Here is a 13370-nt window from a genome sequence, read left to right as displayed (position 1 = left end):
CATTTCCAATGGCATTTTTTATAACTCAGAAATCACAGAATCATAAAATACATTTTCAATCCTATTAATGTGGATTAGTTGTTCATTAGATCAGCTAGCATGACTATTGTGCTATTTTCTACATAGATACATTTTTAAAAGTGTATTTTATTGGATGAATTATAAGAATTTCTTCCAAGTCAATATATTCAACTTCAATTTTCAGGTCAATTACCCAATCACTTACTCTGACACTTAAATCAACCCTTGAACAGTACACAAAATTAAATTACTTGCCAATTTTTAAGAAAGTAAGTATTGTTGAATTTGTTATACTTTTGAGACATATACCTAAATCCTCAGGAACCTTTTTCTTCCACTTACCACCTCCAATAGATTATCTCCTAATCTAACTCTCCATTCTGGCAATTTTAGTTTTTAAAAGCAATCACCTAATTCTTACATATTACAATAAGGCAATAACTGAATGATAGCCCTTCATACCTATTTCTCCTCTCCCTGTTTCTGCCTTCTAAAATGTAAAATGAAAATTCACAACTACTAACAAACAGCACACCACTGACAGAGTACCTCAATCACGGCTCCTTGAACACTATTATAAATATTCAACCCTGGAAAACTGTGAGAGCCTGATATATAGAAATTTTTGCAATTCCTATCATCAGGTAAATGTTACCTTACCTCATGAATACACAAAGAAAATAAATAAATATTTACATCAGGACTATGCTATTTTAGACAAGGTAACCGCAAAACTACACATTTTCTTAGATAAGGTAAGATTTAGAGTATTAAAGACATTCCATATACATGGAAAATTTCTTCTGTTCCTGTCAGACATGATTTTGAAGAACATACTCATCTTTGTTAACTGGCTTATTAAGATAACTAAGCCATGAGAAAGCTTTTTAGTTTTAATTCCAGAAAAATACTTCCTAATAATGAGATTTTATTGCTATTATTGGTAATATGAATAAAAGGAAAATCATTATCATGTATTTTATTAGTACTACATTCTTTATGAATTTCAGCAATGAGATATAATGGACACTGAGGTAAAAAGAAGCTTTTATTGTGTATATATAATTTAGCAGAGCAATCATATTATGAAATACTTCTTACCCTTGGATAAAATTTCTGAACCCAAGAAATATTTTGTAAACTGGTAAAAGATTTTCAAATTATTTTTGCTAATTTTTACTCACTGAGAGAGAACTGATCTAACAAAAATGAAGTATAGCAATCAGTGTCTAAAAATACCACCGCAAGGTAATGAAGATGACATAAAAAACTAACTAATTTTCTCTACAACTTCAGTTGCACACCTTTTCAATTAGTCCGGGTCAAAGTTGTATTATCTGCACAAATGCAAAAGCATTTGACTGTGTGACTCTTATAAATGCATCCTTTAATCCTTCCAGATAGTGCCAGCTCTAAGAGTTAAAGTTTTTTAAAGTGGCTTGGATGACTCCAGTCCTGTTCTCAGTGACATCTTGGAGTCTAAATGAAATAGTATTCACTTTCTCATACTAGGAAAAGAAAACCATCACAAACTGTACTGAAAACCACACAGCTGTATTCATTAAACAGGGAAGAAAAAAATTGTAAAAAGAAAAAAGGTTTAAAAAATGATGCTTTGACTGCCTCATTTTTTTCTGTTTTTTTTTAAACATGAAAATCATCTAACATCTAAAAGAATGAGGTAATGGCACATGTAGTTTGGAGGAAAAAATTACATATAGCTAAAATATTGAATTGAATTTATGTGCTTTTGTGTGCTTTCTGTAGTTTGCATAAGTCAATCTAATTCCAGTTTTAATTTTTATTAACCTTTCTATAGATCATCCCCATGTAAATCAACCTGCAGAGACAGAAGAAACACTTTATATGGCCTCATTTGCCTCTGCTCTATACAATACATAATTGCTTGCAACAACTGACTTCTTTACAACATAAGGAAAAATAAGAGTTGTGTATTTATTGCTTTTACCTTTTAATCTTTGTTATACATGACAGCAAAGAAAAAGGTTAAAAGAAAAAAAATCAAATTAACCTTTTCTAGGAAGCAAGGATCATCTTAATTCTGTTGCAATAATCCATCAAAATGATGTCAGAATATTGTCATATCTACCTTTGGAAGTATTTATGATGTTGCTGAATTAGACAACAAAGAAGCCTAACCTAAAAAAAAACCAAAAACAACCAACCCAGCATCATACTGGTAAATAAACAAAGAAAAGTTATTATTTAAGGCTGTGACAAATTTCAGAAGTGAGCACACCAGAAAACAGCCTCATAAAACTTGAGGACTATCCCCTCTCTGTCAGGGACCCAACATGGATACGGTGGCATCAGCTCTGTGAGAGAAGGCTGAGAGAATTTCTTGAATGTCTTGAACATTACTGAGAAGGCTGTTATCAGTTGTACTAAATGTATCAAAATAGAAACAATCTTCTAGAAAGAAAAGAGATTTTTACACTCAATTTATAACCAAAAATGAGACAAGGAATAAAGAAATACAACTATAGTTAGAGCTTTGCTAATATACGTGTCTAGATCAGAGCTGGCCAAAGTTGAAATATTTTCATCACCTACTTTGCAAATGAGTATCATTTAGAACTGTGTAACACATTAAAATACCAAAACAGAGAACATGAAAAATTTTAGGAAGACACTGCTTATTTATTAAACCTAAAAATATTATCCAATAAATGCTTACACCAAGCTTTCCCCATTCAATATTTTATGAATGCCGTTCTCTGACAGATTGTTAGGCAATTCAGTTTTATTGCATTTGATTCTAAAAGGAAGAAACTAATATGACATACTGTGAAATTTATACTGCAATAAGGAGCAAGAAAAAGGCAAAAAGCACAAACTGGTTTGACTTAAACCAGCTAATCAAACAATATTACAAAATCAAGAATATAACTGAAAATGTGCCCAGATACTGTTAATTCAAAATAGTTACAAGACCCCATAAGTCTGTTAGATAACTGGAAATGCAAGATAACTGAGCACTGTGATGTTGAATATATCCACGCTGAAAACATCCCAAAATTCACGACATTCAGAGACGAATAAACCCAAGACTGCCTCTTACAGTTACAATTTCTTAAGATGTCTTTCTATTTCAAAAACTACAAAAATCTCAGGATGAAAACTGAAAAAACTCAAGGTGAAAACAATGTTGCTCAATTTTTAGTAATTGCTATCAGGAGAACACTCTCCATCTGGGTTACAGAAACTACAAAAATTTATCCACTAACACATACTTGTGTAGACCACTCTTCCTACCTGGTCTGTAAACACAAAACATTACTTAGGTCTACAAAGAGTAACTAACTGGTATAAAGCTTCTCTGTCAACTTGTCTCTTCAAAAGTCACAAAACTGTATGACTGAAACACAGATATGTCTACCGGAAATTTCAAATTTAGGCCCATATTCTTGACAACTTCACACATATAAATATGTGCAATGATTTCTCAGAGTCAAGGTTTATGACTTCCCAAGAGTCAACAGCTTAATAATAACACTAAAACTCTAACAAACTCAAAAAAATAAGTAATTGGAAATCCTGTAATTTTTCTTCTCTTAACCAATTGATCCCTACATTCCTTCTCTGAATGGAAGCTTAAGGTTAATGAAATAAACTGCAAGCTCCTACCTGTAAGAAAAGATAACACGGATCCTTAAATTATGAAAAGTAATTGTATTTATAGATATAAATGTGTCTGTGTATGTGTGTATATGCATGTGTGTGTGCGTGTGTGTGTGTGTGCATAAATACAGAGCTATTATATTTTTGATCTAAATCTTAAAACATTGGAAAATTGTATTTGTGGCAACTGAAAGGAACTAATGAGAAAATACGAGCGCAGTATTTGTGGTGTAAGTGGTCCTGGGAGACTTTGTTACAGTCTGAGACTCCACAGCCCTGAGTGGAACTAATTGGAATCACCATGTACTGGTTATGAGACTACAATCTAAGGGAGTGAGTGAGCTTCACTCACCAAAGAGGTATAAAACCCCCAAAACATTAAAATACCACCTTGGTAAGATTCAAAATGAATATCAAACTGCTTGCAAGTCTCTGGTATTCGACTGTATTTGTCTGTAAGCAGTCAAGTAAACACCCCACTCTCCCTCAAATCATAACCCAACAGCACTACTGGGAAGCAAGAGGGAGCTTGGAAAGAACAAGAACACTAAAATATGTCACGGAAACCATAAACCTCTCATGAAGAAATATATAGTGCTCTTCAAAAATTAGCATTTCAATCGTTAAATTTGGGCAGAAAAAAATAGTTGCACATGAAACAACACTCAGAGCCATTGGTTCTGATGACTTAAATATTCCAATGGAAGGCAGTAATGCAATATAATAACCAAATCTCTCCTGTAACAAAATCATACCTCTGACCACAGGAGCACATATAGTCTTAAGAAATTGGTGTAATATGAGGCCCACTGCACTAGAAGAGAATAAATTAAAGGCTAAAATAGTGAAAATACTAACATTTTACTGACAGATCTATAAACCCTTGTAAAACCTCATAAAAATAAATGATAAACTTAATACCCTGATGGATTCTTAGTTCAGGATTCTCTTTCACTGATCACTTTATCTGCATTATGAATAACAGATCTCTTTCAATGAATTTGTTTTCTAATAATTTATACTAATAAGAAGTAGGATTTATACTAATAAGAAGTATGATTTTTACTTGTTTTTCAGTTACCCCTGTATGCAGTTGTTACTGCCATTTTTGAATCACATTCAAAATATATGTTTTAAAATTATTTTTAATTTCAAGACCAAGAACTGCATCTAGAAGAAACAGTATTAACCACAGAGACAGCAAAACAGGATAAGACTTGTAATCAAAAGCACTAGCAGAATTTCAAAAGCATTTTTTGTCTGGAGCCAATATGCAAAGTGTCACTAGTTATAAAAGTTAACAGCAATTATCTTAAAGCAGTCATTAAGTTGTGATTAGCAGGAAGTTATTCTTCAGAAAAATCAATGTAATTTAAAATTAGGTTTGCCAAACAGTTTTGCCACTTACAGCACAGGAAAACAGATAAGATTTTTTTTCATGCTGGAACTTATAAATAACTGAGGTGAGGGCAGCCAAGTCCCACAGTGTCTGCTTGTGCTCTAAGCTAGTCAGGTGCATGCAAGCTCCAACCAGAGAGCTACACAGATAAATGAATCAGCTCTTTGCTTAAGCTATTATGCCCTATCTTTCAGCAATAAATACCTATTTTCAAATATTTATTAGTAGTCTTATCTAAAATTAAATGCCTCCTGTTACCCCAACTGAACATAAATCCAGCAAGCAATTAAATCAAGAAAGAAGAAATTTAGAAAATTGTTTAATTCCACAATCTGATTTTTAAACGTAGTAGTATTCCAGGTGGCCTGCAGTTCCTTTCTGGCTGGAAAAGCTAGATACCATAATGGATTTAGCATAAATAAACAACCAGGAAAAAAAATCATAACCTGAACCCCTCATAAATCTGATTTGCTGCAGTTAATCATGCTTAAGCCTGGAAAACAATTAAATGGTATCTCTTACTTTTTTAAGAACTTTAAAATACTTTGGAATTCAGACTGAAATGAAAAGGCCTATCTGATACAACACTTCAAATACAGCTTGCTACATCTATTGTGGCAACCTGTCTGCTGTCCTAAGGAAAACCAAGGAAGTGTTCACAACCAGCAAGTCCATGCATATTCCTTAGCAAACGTTTTGTATTATAAAAATAAGTAATAGTTTCCTTCCTAAACTGTTCCAGTGGTGCTTTCCCACTAAAATACTGGCAAATTATTTGCATTCCTATTATGATACTGTCAAATTACTCTGCTACAGTGGTTAATAGTTCAGAGTCCTAATGGCCAGCAGTGAGAAGTGATGTCTTTCAGGAGTCCATATTGAGATCAGTGATATTTATATCTTCATCAATGACACTTTGAAGGGATCGAGTGTACCCTCAGCAAGTTTTCAGATGACACCAAGCTGAGTGGTGCAGTTGACACTCCTGAGGGACAGGATGCCATCCAGAGGGATCTGGACAATTTCAAGAAGTGGCCCATGGGAATCTCCTGAGGTTTAACAAGGCCAGGTGCTGGTGCTGCACCTGAGTCAGGGCAACCCCTGGTGCCAGCCCAGGCTGGGGATGAACGGATCGAGAGCAGCCCTGCCCAGGAGGATTTGGGGGTGCTGGGGGTGAGAGCTGGACATGAGCCAGCCATGGGCACTGCCAGCCCAGACAGCCAAGTGTGTCCTGGGCTACATCCAGAGCCCCGTGGGCAGCAGGGGAGGGAGGGGATTCTGCCCCTCTGCCCTGCTCTGGTGAGACCCCACCTGCAGAGCTGCCTCCATCCCTGGGACCCCAGCACAGGAAGGACATGGAGCTGCTGGAGAGAGACAAGAGGAGGCACCAAGGTGATCAGAGGGATGGAGCTCCTCTGCTGTGGGGAGAGGTTCATAGAACTGTGACTGCTCAGCCTGGAGAAGAGAAAGCTCTAGGGTGACCTAACTGCAGCTTTCCAGTAGTTGAAGGAAACTCAAAAGGAAGATGGAGAGGGACTATTTACAAGGGCATATAGAGAGAGTTAGGACAAGGAGGCATTGCTTCAAACAGACAGTAAAAATTCTGAAGAAATTCTTTACTATAAGAATGGTGAGGCACTGGAAGAGGTTGGCCAGAGGACCTGTGGATACCCCATTCCCAGAAGTGTTCAGGGCCAAATTGGACAGAGGTCTGAGAAAACTGGTCTAGTAAGAAATATTTCTGGCCATGGCTGGGATGTTGAAATCAAATTATCTTTAAGGTCAATTCCAACCCAAGCAATTCTGTGACTTTATTATTAGTGTACTGGTGTAGAAGAATTGCTTACATAGATATTATTTCCTTACACAGTGAATGTCATGGTGTTTTTTTCTAAGACAAGTATAAAGGAAACTATCATAATCTTATCTGCTAAATGCAAAAATTTGCAGATTTAGAAAATAATGACTGCACAGTGGAGATGTTTGTGGAATGTAGGTTCTATTTCTATACAAATAAGCAAATCCTTATGAATTCAAACAAGACCCTTGAGATCCCACTGCCACAAGAGTGTACAGAGAAGGTAGGGTGACGTCCAGAATATGTGCTGTGGCTGAATCTGTAGTTGAAATCACTTTGTAATGATGCTGCACATGGAATGAAGTTCTGAGACAGTCCACCACATACACTGCAAATTCTGAGAAGTATGAAGGAGAAGAGACAGTCCAAAGAGGAACACCTTGAAGCATTGCCATAATTCTCCTTCCCAGTACAAAATACACAAGCACATACACCAGCTCAGTTGCACCATTTCACACATGGAGAAGCTGGGCTTGGAGCAGTGGTGGATTTCATTCTTCCTCAGATTTTAGAGATTACATTTACATGCTTTAGGCCTCAAGGTGTTTTGTGGAGTAACAGTGGCCACAGTTTTGAAAGATTTTCTTTTTCTGTAAGTAGTCTTGTGCTACTCCATCTAGACTTAGTACAGAGTAAGAGTAAAACTAGCCTTTTTTTCTTTTTTTTTCTTTTTTTTTCAAAAAAGCTTCCAAGTTTAATAGCAAAAGTAGGAAATGACAACTGCCATGTTCTAACTTCCTATAAACGTTCTTTGAAGCATGCTTTTTGAATGCTTGGATAAACTTTAAAATAGTTCCATAAAAATGAAAAAAAAAACTTCACCTGATATTTTGAAAATAAAATACTGTATTTATACAGTTCTGTACTTCTTGATCTCAACCAGGAGTACACATATATGAGAGAATATTTCACCACAATCTCTGCTTTATTTTCATACCACAGGGGCTGATACATGCTTCACTGAGCTTTGCAAATAGGCAGCTGATCTTATCTACTGAGATTTACCCTTTCAAACCCTTTTGTATCTCAGACTCTCCTTCTAATTAAAAAAGAACCCCAAACCTCTACCAGCTATTCATTAATGTACAGCTTTAAAGAGTGCCTTGTCTTGAAATGACACTGCAGATAATGGTCAATGGGTCACGGGGACTGAATGGATTTCATCAAGGGTCTCTCCTGCTAACTTTAAGAAAACAGCAAAACCTCTGCCTCGGTTTCTCCTTTCCAAAACGGAAACATAGTCCAAAAATCTATTTTTTTTACACTGTTAAAACAAGTTGCAAACATGTACATTCTAAACAGATTGTTTAAATATTGCAGAGGCTCAGTTGTGTGAAAATATCAAGTCCTTACAGAAGTTTGATAAATAGTCTCAATACTATTAATGGGAACAGCAGTATTGCTAAGAGTTGTGACCTAAATTTATACAAGATGAACAAGGTTTACATGGGTAATTTCTTCCATTAGAAAGCAGAAGAAGTGAAGTCTTTTACAGGAAATCAGGAAGCTCTCTGCAGAATAGTTCTATCATCACATCTGATATTTTCTCCTCTACTGCTGAAGGACATTCAAGTTTGTAGTGAATTTCTACTTATATAAAGCAATGATAGAGCAGAAGAAGAGCCAAGATAATCAAAGAGAAAAAAAATAAAATCCAGTACTTATCATAATTCATGTATCTTTAGAATTGATTTGGGAACCATTCTCTTTATACTTTAAGAATTAGAGCAAGTTGGTAGATCTGTTACAGTCATTTAATTCTGCTGAAGTTAGCAAAAACTGATGAAAGAAAAAAATCAAGCTCAATGCATTTTTTTGCAAATGCTATAAAGAGGAGAGATTACAGAATGTGAGCAATAACTGCGTTCTGCAGTTCTCAGGTCTGACCCAAAGGGCAGCATCACAGCAAAGCTTGTATGAGAAATCTGGAACACTTCATACATAATACCTTACTGGAAATATTTTAGCATACAAATTTTAGCATAGGAAAAAATCTCTATGTCTGCTAAAATTATAAAACTCTTGATTTACCATGATGTACTGTCTAAACCTTGATAAGAATGCCAAGGGTCTTAGAACTTCACTTTAACTTGAAAAGAATGCACTGAGATAGCCATGTCTTTAAATACAAACAAATAAACAAACAAATGCAAGGCCAAAAAACCCCTACCAACTTTTAAAGGCAAATTTCAGAAGCTTTTCATGAAGTGATAATTAAATTCTTTCCATATAGCTGTCTGGCTAGCACTTCTGTTACTGGTACATTGCTTGGAGAAAGCAACAGAAAACAAGCTTGAAGATGGTCTATATGGTTTGTATGAAGTAAAATTGCCTCCTTTTAACTCAGAGAATACATTAGCAAATATATTTATTGGAAGCTGGACAAGCATATGCCATTCTATGTATCATGATCTTAATAGATTGCCAATTATAGTCTCTAAGTGCAGATTTTAGTAGCACCTAATAATGCACAAATTTCACCTGATATGATTAAATTCTGAAAGTACTTAACAGGGTGAATTTTCATGCAATCTTGCTAGAAAATAATCTGTTTAGAAGGAATATTAGGATATGTAGTGTCCTTTCAAACTTGAGTGAGAAAACATGGCAGTTTTCAATAGCTGGAAACTTCATAACTGAGTAATTATAAACACATTCAGAAATAAGTGAAAAAACTTTTCTCATTCTCTCCTGTCTTAGGACCCCCTGACTCCTGTTGATACAGTTTTGATTTCATTAGGAATTCAGAGGGCTAGTAATTATTTGGTTGTTGTATCATAGCACAGCTTTTAATTTTGTAAAAGAAAATTACTTAGTGTTACCTGCCTGCACTTTCATCTCAGTCTTGTCTCACTGGCTACCCCAAACACTATCAAGATGTTAAAATGTAATAAACTGCCACCCAAAACAACAGAAAGAAAACCCACTTAAGAACAAGCAGAAGGATTTTTATTGAAATTGATTCTGAATTTGATTTTTTTCATTCTTAATTTTTCAGTAGCATTTAACAAACCAAATTGTACAATATCATCTTCTAGCTGAGTGCTTAGTTCATTGACATGAATATCTTAAAGTTTGACACCCTAAGTTTAGATGTCTTCCAACCAAGCCTCAACTAATTTTGCACTGAAACAGAACAGAAATATTTATGTGGTTCCTTCATGGCATCTCAGATACAACAGTGACTACTATGTTCTGCAGTGGGACAACCACAAACAGCATTAAATTATTTCTAAAACTGATTCAGCTATATCCACAGAAGTCTAACTGCCTAAACCATGAGAAATTATGCAGTTAAAAATAAATAGTTGAAATAATCTAATTTTAAATATTATTAAAATTAAAAATAATAACATCTACGTATGTAGATTACATTTGAATCACATACATTACACAGAATTAATTACATATGTTGATTACATAGAATCCTATACACATTAAACATATATACATATACATAAGACATATTAGAAAACCTAAGAAAATTTCCGTATGTTGTATTTTTGCCCCTCTGAAGAGTTTAGGTGAGAATTCTGTGATGTATTCATAAAGCATTATACATAACTATAATTTAATAGATTTTTCTAGCAAACCATTATTAGTAAAATACACATAAAAATCTATGAAACCACCCAACTGCAGATCAAACTTTCCCTACTTTCCCATAGTAATATTATATTGCTTTAAAATAGTAAACTTTGCTGATAGTTAAAGACAGTGTTATCCTATTAGCTCTAAAATGCATCAGTCACTTAAACCTCGTCAAACAGAGTTAGAATTGTCAGCCTCTCTGTGCAAGAAGCAATTTCTGTATAAAAAGAACACAGGCACATTTCCCCACTTGCCTGGAAAGTCAGGGGAAAAGCAAAGCAGCTAGTGTGCATGCTTGATAGAAACAGCTGGGGGGAAGGAAAATGTTACATATTTTCTGTATAAATCTTTTGCTTGGGGTGATGAATGGAATTAATTAACATTATTTTAACTGCCAGATGTATCAGTTTCCTGTAAAATAAACAACTACTAAATTTTGCCCCCAAAAAGCAGAACAAGACTCTTCATATTCCTATTCTAGCCAGCTGTCATACCACACAATTGCATGAAGTTTACAGTTATGGTACTTCATTAATAAGTGGAATCCTAATGCCTTTTTTTATTTTAGTGACTTCAGGATTAATCTTGGATTTAGAAGAGTTCACTTACTATTTCCTCCTGCTATCTGGACGAATTATTCATGTGACTAAACTTCTGCTTGGTATCTCTACTGCTTTATTTTTTTTTAGAAAATGATGACAGTAGTTCAGCTTATTTCTGTTACAGTAAGACCAAGGGAAATATCAGTAAAGAGAGCTCATACACCTTGAATTCTTCTCTATTGGCTTTAATGTGACTCCAGTTTCCTGTTTGACTTGTTTGTGTGGCTCTGGTTGAATTATTCACCACATCCTAGGCACCTCAAGACATGATTTTGTTCATCATGATGAAACAAGGTCTGAGAATCTTCAAATTACATCCATCCCCACTAATCTACTGGAAAAAAACCACAACTACCTTCTCTGCAATGAAGTTTGGCATAGCAGTGAGACTAAATCAGTATAAAATAATGTTTCTATGCTAGGTGAAGCAGTAAGTGGAAGTGTAGCAGATCATAGAAAACCAGCATGACATCCTTTCCTGTGATTACATCACTAACACCCATCACCAGTCAGTAATTCCTCAGTTCAGTAGGAGCCTGGAGTGGCCAGACAAGCTGGAGATCATCAGAGATACAAAACCAGAGAACACAATTGCACCCATGCCTTTAATTTTTATTTCAGCCACCACCAAACTCATTTTTTACCTACACCTTGTGAAAAAGTTTGTGAAGTATTTATTTCTTACAAATATGTTGCTTACATATTTGAATCTCAAAACCCAAGATTTTCTGAGCCTTCCAAAATTGCAAACAGTGCAAAATGTGACTGTTTCCTAATGAAATTCTCCTACTGTGTTCTTCTTGGCTCCCAGCTACATTTTGCATTGTAAATTATGAATCCTGGCTAAAAAAGATTCCTTTCCACTGTACACTACAGTTACAAGCCCACTGTCTCAGCAAGGTACAAGGAGGAAAATATTTCTGAATTGAGTATTTATATTTCATTTGAATGACTTCTAGATGAGAGTTAACATGTTTCCTTAAAGATTTAGGTATTTCTGACAACATCACCAAGTCAGTTATGATCACTGCAGCACCAAAACCTCTCTGAACTGTAGACTACTGAGAAAATTATAAGCAGACATCAATTTAGACTAAAATGATATTGTTATATCACAGTTTGCTGTGTTTATTATCTTCTTTAGCGCTAAGTTTTTCAGATAAAGGTTACTGCATGTAATGTAAATATTCCAAAGTATAAATACTAGAACTTCAGAAAATATTTTAAAATATTTTAATGCATTCATATTTCTAAATAATAACATAAATGGAAACATATCCAATATAGTATCTGCATGTATTTATACTTATGATAAGGTATGTTTTTCCCATTGCTTTGGTATAAGAATATAAAAATGGTAAAATAATGCATGCAGATATATTTAATAGAGAAAATTTGTTTTTAAGATTCAATTCCACCCCTTACTATCACCCACGAACAAAGTACTGCCACCTTGTGTACATAAATTAGACATTTGTGAGCCAGTCCATAAAACAATGCTACTTATCTCTTAAGAAGAACTCCCACAGCTGTGAATACAGTATTTTGTTTCATGTTCAGGGATAGACATGGTTGCAGTCACATTGACTACAGCACGAAGAGATGCAAGCGACATAAACTGTTGACAAGAAGTTTTTGACTACTCCTCAGTATTCATCAGAAGTAATCAGTTTCAAACATATATGTCATTAATTATCCTGACTCAGATATTTTGTAGGATATTACATTAGAGACCGCTCACCTTGATTTCAAGTTCAGATAATTAGCTATTATCAATTACTTGACAGTGTGAGTGTTTAAAAATAGGCAGCCCCTCTATTAAAGTGAATTTTAAGTAATTTTTTTTGGATATAAGTAAAAGTTGCTAATTGATAAATTACAAGAACAGCATTTCAGTGAAATGGATGTATCACAAAAGACATCTTAAAATCATCCATAAATCTTTCTAATTTTAATATAATATGTTATAATCCACCATCTCCAGCATGATTCAAGAAAATGAGATCATGCAAAGCACTTGCAAGTGAGACTGATCTAACTGTAACACACAGAACTCTTCAGCTGAATCCAGATTTTGAAAACCTTTTAAGAACTCTGTTAGTGTGGGAATCAAGGAATAGCCATAATTCTTGCCTATCAGTTGGCATCAGCTATAATTATTACCACTGACTCCCAACAGATTATTCTGAACCACTCTCACTCTCTTTTAGTTTAAGAAATTATGAAAACACTGTCTGTACTTGCAAAAAATACAACA

At 34.7% G+C, this 13370-nt stretch overlaps 1 protein-coding gene across 1 annotated transcript in view; it reads right to left on the bottom strand.

Moving 5' to 3' along the window:
• The window catches only part of FBXL17 (F-box and leucine rich repeat protein 17), a 278404-nt gene that overhangs the window by 90850 nt on the left and 174184 nt on the right, over nucleotides 1-13370 (bottom strand). The gene's annotated exons all lie outside the window — the stretch shown is intronic.

Source organism: Cinclus cinclus, chromosome Z (assembly GCF_963662255.1).
Source record: "Cinclus cinclus chromosome Z, bCinCin1.1, whole genome shotgun sequence".
Taxonomy (NCBI): Eukaryota; Metazoa; Chordata; class Aves; order Passeriformes; family Cinclidae; genus Cinclus; species Cinclus cinclus.
The sequence above is the reverse complement of the archived record's forward strand: the minus strand, read 5'-3'. Positions and strand labels throughout refer to the sequence as shown.